The sequence below is a fragment of the Dasypus novemcinctus genome, chromosome 24, assembly GCF_030445035.2.
Source record: "Dasypus novemcinctus isolate mDasNov1 chromosome 24, mDasNov1.1.hap2, whole genome shotgun sequence".
NCBI classification, from domain to species: domain Eukaryota; kingdom Metazoa; phylum Chordata; class Mammalia; order Cingulata; family Dasypodidae; genus Dasypus; species Dasypus novemcinctus.
Genome location: NC_080696.1, coordinates 8,516,062 through 8,524,827, shown reverse-complemented (window position 1 = coordinate 8,524,827; position 8,766 = coordinate 8,516,062). Strand labels below are relative to the sequence as shown.

At 46.9% G+C, this 8,766-nt stretch overlaps 1 protein-coding gene across 1 annotated transcript in view; it reads left to right on the top strand.

Moving 5' to 3' along the window:
- Window positions 1–1,107: 1,107 nt before the first annotated feature.
- Window positions 1,108–8,766, top strand: part of PAK5 (p21 (RAC1) activated kinase 5) — a 309,974-nt gene continuing 302,315 nt past the window's right edge. Inside the window, exon 1 of the mRNA XM_058287556.2 lies at window positions 1,108–1,176. The gene's annotated coding sequence lies outside the window, so the exon portion shown is untranslated. The remainder of the gene's footprint in view (window positions 1,177–8,766) is intronic.

Below are 8,766 nucleotides of genomic sequence, written 5' to 3'. Positions count from 1 at the left end.
GTTGACTCAGGAGATACCATTGCAAGCCTCCGCCCAAACGTCACTGGACAGAAAGGCTTGTCCTCTGTAAGTGCACAAACAAAACAAAATGCGCTTATCAGAATCTGTCAGTCTTCTTAATTGTGCCAGCCCAGCTTTAATATCCTTGCACAGTAAATTGACACTTTGATGCCCAGTCTGGTTTCCCAGCTCAGGAAAGGCAGAGGACTGCCAAGGCATACTGTTTCAGAATTGAATGGAGCAGCTTGGGTGCTGGGCACCCAGCCAGGTGAGCACCCAGAGGTCCAGAAACCCATCACCATCTAGGCCTTAAATTCTAAAAAAGTAGAATTGAAGTTTGCGCTGGGAGGTCCCAGCCTAGCCCCACCGAGATTCCTCCCTAGGGAAGGGACAGCAACTTCCGGGCAATGTCACGCGTCGACCTGTCACCCATGTCTGCAGGCAGGCGGGGTCCATGCGGGCGACAGGGACTACCTGGGCCCTGGCTGACGAGGAGGCCACCCCGGTCACAGGTGGGGCTGTCTAGGCCTTTGACAGCCGTCGTGTCTGAGGTCCGGCAGCACCAGCGTGACCCGGGAGCTGACGTGACAGGCAGCATCTCAGGCCCCGGCTCCCTCCACCCGCCTCGGACCCTGCATTCGAATCCACCTGCACGTTCAAGCCTGAGAAGCCCGGGCCCCGGTGGGGACCCCGCCCGCGACCCCGCGCTCCCCGCTGCGCGAGCCCCCCGAGCCAAGCTCAGCCCGGCGATGGTCCCGCACGAGATCTCGGCGCCCCGCGTGCGGGGGCGGGCGGCGGGGCCCCTGCGTGGGGCGGCGGGCAGCGGGGTGCAGCGCGGGGCTCCGGCGGGCGCCCCGCCCCTTGTCCCGCCGCGCGTGCCCCCCGCAGCTGCCGCGGCCTGCCTCCCGCCGGCGGCCGCGAAAGCCCGGAGCGCGCGGGGCGCGCGCGCGGGGCCGTCCTCGCCGGGCTGCGGCCGGCTGGGCATGCTCAGTAGCCGGGCGCGCGGGGTGGAGCCGGCGGGCGGGGGCTCCCCTGCGCCCCGCCCCGGCCCCCGCCCCGGCCCCGGCTCTGCGCGGAGCAGCGCCCCAGCGTGCGCCCGGGGGGACCGCGGCCAGGGCGCGCGGGGCGCGGGAGCGGCCGGGCCCGAGCGGGGAGGCGGCGCCGCGCGGGCTCCAGGTAGGCGCGCGCCCGGAGGGGCTCCGGGCTGGGGGGGGCCGCGCGCCCAGGGGCGCCTGCGGGGGCGCGCGGCCGGGGCGCGGGGCGCCCGGCTGGGCCCGCAGGGGATGCCCGGCGGACCTCGGTGACAGCGCGCGCGGCTGCGTCTCCTAGGAGATGCCGAGGGCTGGGCAGCGGCGGCGGCAGGCAGGGACCCCGGGGCCGCCCCCGCCCTCGACGTCCCCTTCCAGCCCCGGCGCCCGGGGGGGGCGGATCGCGGCGAGTCCCCTGCTGCGCGGCGAGGGGGCGTGGGGCAGAGGAGCCCGGGTGCCAGCCCCGGGAGCGCGCGGGTGCCCGGCGCCGCCAGGCAGCCCCGCGCCAGTTCTTTGTGTATACAGCGGCGCTCGGCCGGGGCTGCCACGGTGCCTGCTCGCCCGGGGAGCGGTGGCCCTGCCACCCGGGCAGGACTCCCGGGGGGCTTTTGTCTCTCGGCAGGTGTGGACGGGAAGATGCGCGGGCCGAGCCCTCCCGCGGCCGGGTTTCCTTTGTTACTTGCCTCCGTGTGCGTGCGTGGTGGGTCGTAATGGAGAGAGACAACTTCTGCTGCTAGGCGCGGGCGTGGGCAGAGCCTGGCACAGAAGCTGGCTTCCAAACTCTTGTCAGAATTGCATCCTGGAGGGCAAACTTGCCAAGTCCAGGGACCACCCGGGCCCGGTTGGCAGGACCGGCCTGATGGCCTCTCTGGAAACCGAGCGTGGAGACGGAGCTTTAAACAGGGGACAGGAGTCAGGTCCTCAACAGTAAATGTCAATTAAGGGAGCTTGGAGCACTGGGGCCATCTGTGGTGGACGTTTCAAGGCCAGAGCAATAAAGAGAAGTTGGCACAAAGCCGCAGGAAAAGTGTCACGTTAATAGTGGATGACAGCTTGGAAGGCCGAATATACGTTGGGGGAATCAAGAAACCTGGCTTTCAGCCCGGGGTGGGGTAGGGTGGGGTGGGGTGCAACTAGGAAACAGCCACGGGGTCTCAGGTAACTCCCCCAAAGCCCTCTGGGCTCCTTTTCTCTCCTGCAGTTTCGTGGCCTATAGACACTGCCTCTCTGATTGGGCAAGATGCTCTGCACTAGAATTCTATGAATCCGACCCCTTGTAATAGTCTGCCACCTAACATTGGTATATTTCCTGCAAGGAATTGACAGGACCGATCTGTTCCACCTTACTTTTGTATATATTCAATAGCCCAACAACTCTGGAGTTAGGAAGGGAAGGTACATTTAGAACTTGTTTTAATTTTTTCCTTTTATGATATAAGGGATGGACAGCTGTGGATATGAAGTTTAGAAACAGACACTTCCCTCTGTCCTTACACTATTTATTTTTATGGTCTCCTTAGGTGACAAGAATGAGTCGGTATCATCAAAATGAAATGGGGACTACTTCAGGGAAATGCATTTAAGTGAATTGAAGTCGTGATGTCAAATCTGATAGTAATACCTTGACTACATATATACATACATGCAAAGTAGCTCCGCTAGAGGAAGCAGTAGATTCAATGGCAAGTTCATTAATAGCATCGGTCTTATGCCGTTTTTGTGTTACTCTGTGAGTGGATAAGATACTGGTGGTGCTGTGTCCCCTTGGCGTGTTACTTTGGTGATGGGTGTGAATTTTAGCTGTAGGCGTTGAGACTTTGGCAGTCCCACTCGTTCACTCTTGCGGAAGGGCTGCTGGTGTGAAGTGCTGGTATTCTGGGCTTGGAGAGTTTGAATGCTCTTCCTTGTTTAGCTCTGTGATCTGGGGCAAATTATTTGACTTTCCCAAGCCTCAGTTTCTTATCTGTCAAATGGGCCTGAGAATAGTAAGACTTGCCTAAGTGGATAGATGTGTGGATTACAAAATACAAGCCACAAGGAAAATGTTGGTGACAGTTGTAAGCTACAACTGTCCACAGGGAACATCCCCAGGGAAGTGGATGCTTATTGAACTCAGATGACGGGCCCCATATTATGCTAGCCAGGTTCAAACGTGATTTCATTTTAATCTTCCCGACATCCCTGTGAAGTGTGTTTAGTGACAATGTTAATATTATTTCAGGATAAGAGCAGAGGCTAAAGATAGAGTAGCATGGGGTCAGAAAAGGCTATAAAGGTTATTTAATCCAACCAACCTATTTGAGGCTTTATCTAGCTAACCATGGAGAAAGAAATGTCACTTTCTGGAAACCTAGACAACCCAGGATTTTGGATCTTGTATGCATGTCCCAAACTGATTTCTTGATGTTGCCTTTCTCCTTTTTTTGCTGCCCCCAATGTAATGCAAAACAATTAAGCAAAAGAAACAAATAAAACAATAAAAATGAGAACAGCATAAAAAATACCCGTTCCTAATACCCTTCTAGTCTTCCTTATCCTGGTAAATAGCACTGCCATTCATGGAGTTGCTTCAACCAGGAACTCCAGATTAACATTTTTGGTACTTGCATTCCCTTTACCGTCTGCTTCCAAAACCATTGCACAGTCCTATACATTCTGCCTCCTAAATATGTCTCTAACTGCATCTCCTGGATGGATTCTTCTTTCCATCCCACCACTGCTGCCATCAAACTTCAAGTCAATATCTCTCACCTGGAACTTTGCTATTAGCTTCCTAACTGGATCCCCTGACTCCTTTCTTGGCCCCTCCAATCCTTTATCAGGAAGAGTTATAATCATGTCAGTTTCCTGCATATAACGTGTCTGCATATCTGGGACAGATTCCAGAGACTCAGAGCCTTGGGTACTGGGCCAGCTTCATCTTGGGCCTGGCCGCCTCTTTTTGCTCTCACACTCTATTGCTGTTTCTTGAACATCCCAATCACTTCCCCCTACTCTTGGCAACCAAGTTCTTCTCCTTGACCTCTGTTCACCAACCCCCTCAGCGGTCTCATCACCCCTTTACTTTTCTTCCATAGCACTTATTTCAATGTGTAATTACCAATTTATTGGTCTGACTATCTCTTCAATGTCTGTAAGCTCTGTACTGGCCATTTATTTGGTGTCTTGCATGCAGTAGATGTTCAATAATTGTTCAGTGAATGGGTGAAAGAATGAATATTCTGCCTCATAGGTTTTTTCTGTGCCAATTTAAAGGTCTTATTTTTCAGAAACTTTTTCACTAACTTTTTATAAAAAGAGCAATTTAGAATCTTATTCTGATTTCAAAAGATGAATATTTTTGGCTTAACAAATGTGTTTTCTAGAACTGGTTCTAAGCTAGCAGTTAAGAAATGAATCAAAATATTTTCTGGCAACTGAGGTGTTTACAAAGCTACATCAGTCAATCAATAAAAATTCAACAAATATTTATTGGACATTGTTTTTCCATGCTAAGTCCTAAGGAAACAATGAGTAAGGTTTTTAGCCTTCTAGAGATTTATAGTAATAATAATATCATGTATTAAGCTTCTGTTTTGTGCCAGATTCTCTACAGTCCCCAAATATTAAACTTATTATACTCCTTTTTCAATAATACAGAACCCTGGCACTTATTAGAAGCTCAAAAACTATTAAATAAATTAATAATTAGTAGATACCATTATCCTGATTTTTCAAAGCAGGAAATTATGCTTATCTTTGGGAAAAGGAATCTGCCCATCTATAAACAGTATGCTATGACTTTCTCAATATGTCCAGGGGGCCCTGGTCAGTTTTCAAAACCATCCTGGTCATTGTCCCTGGGGTTAAATGGAGGACAAATTACTCTTTAAGTGTGAACACGTTCCTGCTATGCAGTGATGTCTTCCACACTTGTCAAAATTCTTATTCACCAACTAAATTATTTTATTTGTTCTGTTTAACCAAGTGAGAGGTAACAACATCTCTCTCATTCACAGCCACTTTTGGTGGTTTTGAACAGCAAGACTGAGCACCTAAGGATAATGAATAGGGTTCCACACAGGGTTACATTTGGATCTCCAGGGTGGTCTCAATTTCATGTCATTTTATGCTCCTTAAAGATGATTTGTTAAATAAATTATAAAATATCATTTAATGCATTTGCTTAAGTAAACCTTTTTCCGTAAGTAACCACAGGAATCCATGTGTCTTGATTTTGTTTATATATAATGGATTCCCAATTGAGTCAACTAAAACCTAAAGTAATTAATAAGAAATTTTACTAAGGTGAATGTTTATAAAATGCATGCTTAAAAATCAATGGCCTCCCCAAATGCCAGTATTAACCACTAAAAAAATAGGATGGAAAATGATTTTATTAATGAATCCCTGGAAATATGTACATTACCTAGAAATAATAGGAAATGTACATAAAATACTTGGGAATAATAAGAAATTACATGACCTATGTAGAAAGCTATAAAATTTTACTTAAATGAATAAAATAAGAAAAGAACAAATTGAAGGCATACCTTACTTCTGGGTGGAAAGATGGGTATTATGAAATAGTTCTTTCCCAGATAAATTAGAGATCTGGGGGAACCTGGAAGAAATGATTCTAACGTCCATCTGCAAGAATAATTATATTCTTGGATATTTCCAAGACAATTTTACAAAAGAATAGCTATGGTGGAGGAAGTGGTGGAGGTGGTAGAGCAGTTGGTAGAGTGGTGGAGGGGTGTGGTGGTGAGGTAGTGGAAGCGGTGGTGAGGTTGGTGGAGATGATGGTGGAGGTGGTAGAGATAGCGAAGGTAGTGGTGGATGTGGTGGAGGTGGTGGTGGAGGTGATGGGGATAGTGAAGGTGTTGGTGGAGGTGGTGGAGGTGGTGGAGGTGACGGGGATAGTGAAGGTGATGGTGGAGGTGATGGTGGAGATAGTGAAGGTGGTGGTGGAGGTGGTGAAGGTGGTGGAGGTGATGGGGATAGTGAAGGTGATGGTGGAGGTGATGGTGGAGATAGTGGAGGTGGTGGAGGTGATGGGGATAGTGAAGGTGGTGGTGGAGGTGGTGGAGGTGATGGGGATAGTGAAGGTGATGGTGGAGGTGGTGGAGGTGATGGGGATAGTGAAGGTGATGGTGGAGGTGGTGGTGGAGGTGGTGGAGGTGATGGGGATAGTGAAGGTGATGGTGGAGGTGGTGGTGGAGGTGGTGGAGGTGATGGGGATAGTGAAGGTGATGGTGGAGGTGGTGGTGGAGGTGGTGGTGGAGGTGATAGGGATAGTGACGGTGATGGTGGAGGTGGTAGAGATAGTGACGGTGGTGGTAGATGTGGTAGGGATAGTGAAGGTGATGGTGGAGGTGGTGGAGATAGTGAAGGTGGTGGTGGAGGTCGTGGATTTGATGCAGGTGATGGTAGAAGTGCTGGAGGTGATGGGGTGGTGATTTACCTACCAGAAATAAAAACAAATCTAATCTTTAAATTACTGTCATGATAGCAGTGTGGTGTTGGTATAAGAAGAGATGAATAGTTCAATAGGGAAAGAGGTCCTGGTAATTTTTGGAAACAAATGCAGTAGAGAATATTATGAAAAAGTATGGAGTATTTAAACAAAGTATTGAGGAAATGTGCAAAATGTTCAACTTAGAACCTTGACTCACATGACTCACCTAACTAAATACCAAATAAATGAAAAGATTCACATATAAAGTGAAAAAAAATACTATAGGAAAATATTTAATTTTAGGGAAGAATTTTCTGAGCATAAAATCAGTGGACAGGATCACAAGGTAAAAGATAGACTTCGATATATTTTAAAATTTTGCATATAAGCAATATATATATGAAGCAGAAAATAATCACCGAGAAATATATTGACTCTAAGCATGACAGAACAGTTAAATTTATAACATCTGAAGAACTCTTGCAAATCAGAAAGTAATTGTCCAAATATTTGAATAAATCACTCAAAAAGAAGAAATAGAAAGGGCAATATACATATTTAACAAATGCTTTCACTTACTACTAATCAGAGAAATGCAAGTTAAAACAGAATGAGGTGCCATATTCCACACATTAAATGAGCAAAAAATATTATAAAACTTAATACTCAGTACTGGCAAGGGTGCAGTGAGAAAGCATTCTCATTAACTACTGGTGAGAGGCTTACATGATTCAACCTTCCTGGAGAACAATTTGAAAATGTTTGTCAAAGCTTTTAAAAGTTCAAATTATTTGATGCAGTCATTTCTCTTAAGTCTTGGCTTTTTTATTATATGTTTTACAATAATGGAAAATGGAAACCTACAGAGACTAAAAATAGGGGGCTGATTAAAAGATAGCTTAAGATCCCCAAATGAAAGACTGTTATATAGGTATTAAAAATGGTAGTTTTAGAATATATAATCATGGCAGATGGATTTGGAGCTCTGTGCCATGTCAGAGGGCCCTACTTGGGAATTTGTGCTCCTGAGTGTGATGGAGCTGGACTCAGATGTGACTTTTCTACACATGCCTCTTCTGTCACTTTTACTGAACCTGTGGTTGCCGCTAGGGATGGTCCATACTCAGGAGACTTGAATCTCTGGACTGCCCATGTGCCAGCTGGGCCCTGAGCCTCAGCAGAGTGGCAACTCCTACTCTCTGGTTCATTGGTCTTACCCAGGTCAGCTAATAGGGAGGTGAAGATGGTCAACCACCACACCAGGGAACCAAGAGTGCCTACAACTGCAAGCAGAGGAATTACATCCATCATCCATGTGGAATCTAAGCCCCCTCTTGATCTACAGGTGGAAGGGACATCGCCATCCCAGGGTCCACAAAATGGAGGAATAAAATATGGACTAGAGTGGACTTACTGATATCCTACTATAAAACTATTGTGACGAGTAATAGAAGAAATTTTAGCTTCTAGGTGGAGAAAGTGGCCACAATAGTTGCTGAGGGCAGGGAGAGGGTAGAAGAGATGTGATATGGGGGCATTTTTGGGATTTTGAGTTGCCTTAATGATATTGCAGGGACAGATGCTGGACTTTATATATCCTGCCAGAACCCACTGCATATACTGGGGGAGAGTGTGAACTACAGGGTAAACTATTACCTGTGTAGTGCAGCAGTGCTCCAAAATGTGTTCACTGAGTGCAATGAGGGTGCCGCAATGATGAGGGAGGTTGTTGGTGTGGGAGGAGTAGGGTGGGGGGGTGGGGGGTATACAGGAACCTCATATTTTTTAGTGTAACAGTTTTTTTGTGATGTATATATCTTCAAAAAAATACATTTTATAAAAATGATGTGGTGGGGAGTGGGGAGTGGGTTATATGGGAACCTCTTATGTTTTTTGTTTTCTTTAATTTTTTTTTAATGTAACATTCCTTGTGATCTATGAATTTTAAAAAATTTTTTAAAAAAGAAAAAAATAATAGTTTTAAAGATTATACAATGACATGGAACAATATTCACCCAATTTTAAGTAGAAATAACCAAAGTGCAATACTGCATATGTCATGTCCTTCCAGCGATATGTATTTTGTGGAATAGAGATATCATATAGCTATATTAAAACAAGTTGGAAAGCAAAATGCTGAAATGTTAAGCAGTGATCTAGGAATATGGATGTTTTTTCTTAAGTTTTTAAATACCTTTCTGAATTTCTCAATATTTAGTCTTGCTAACATATTGTTTCATGACTCAGAAAAAATAACACTGTTTTACAAATAGGGCGGTCATATGCATCAGGGCCGTA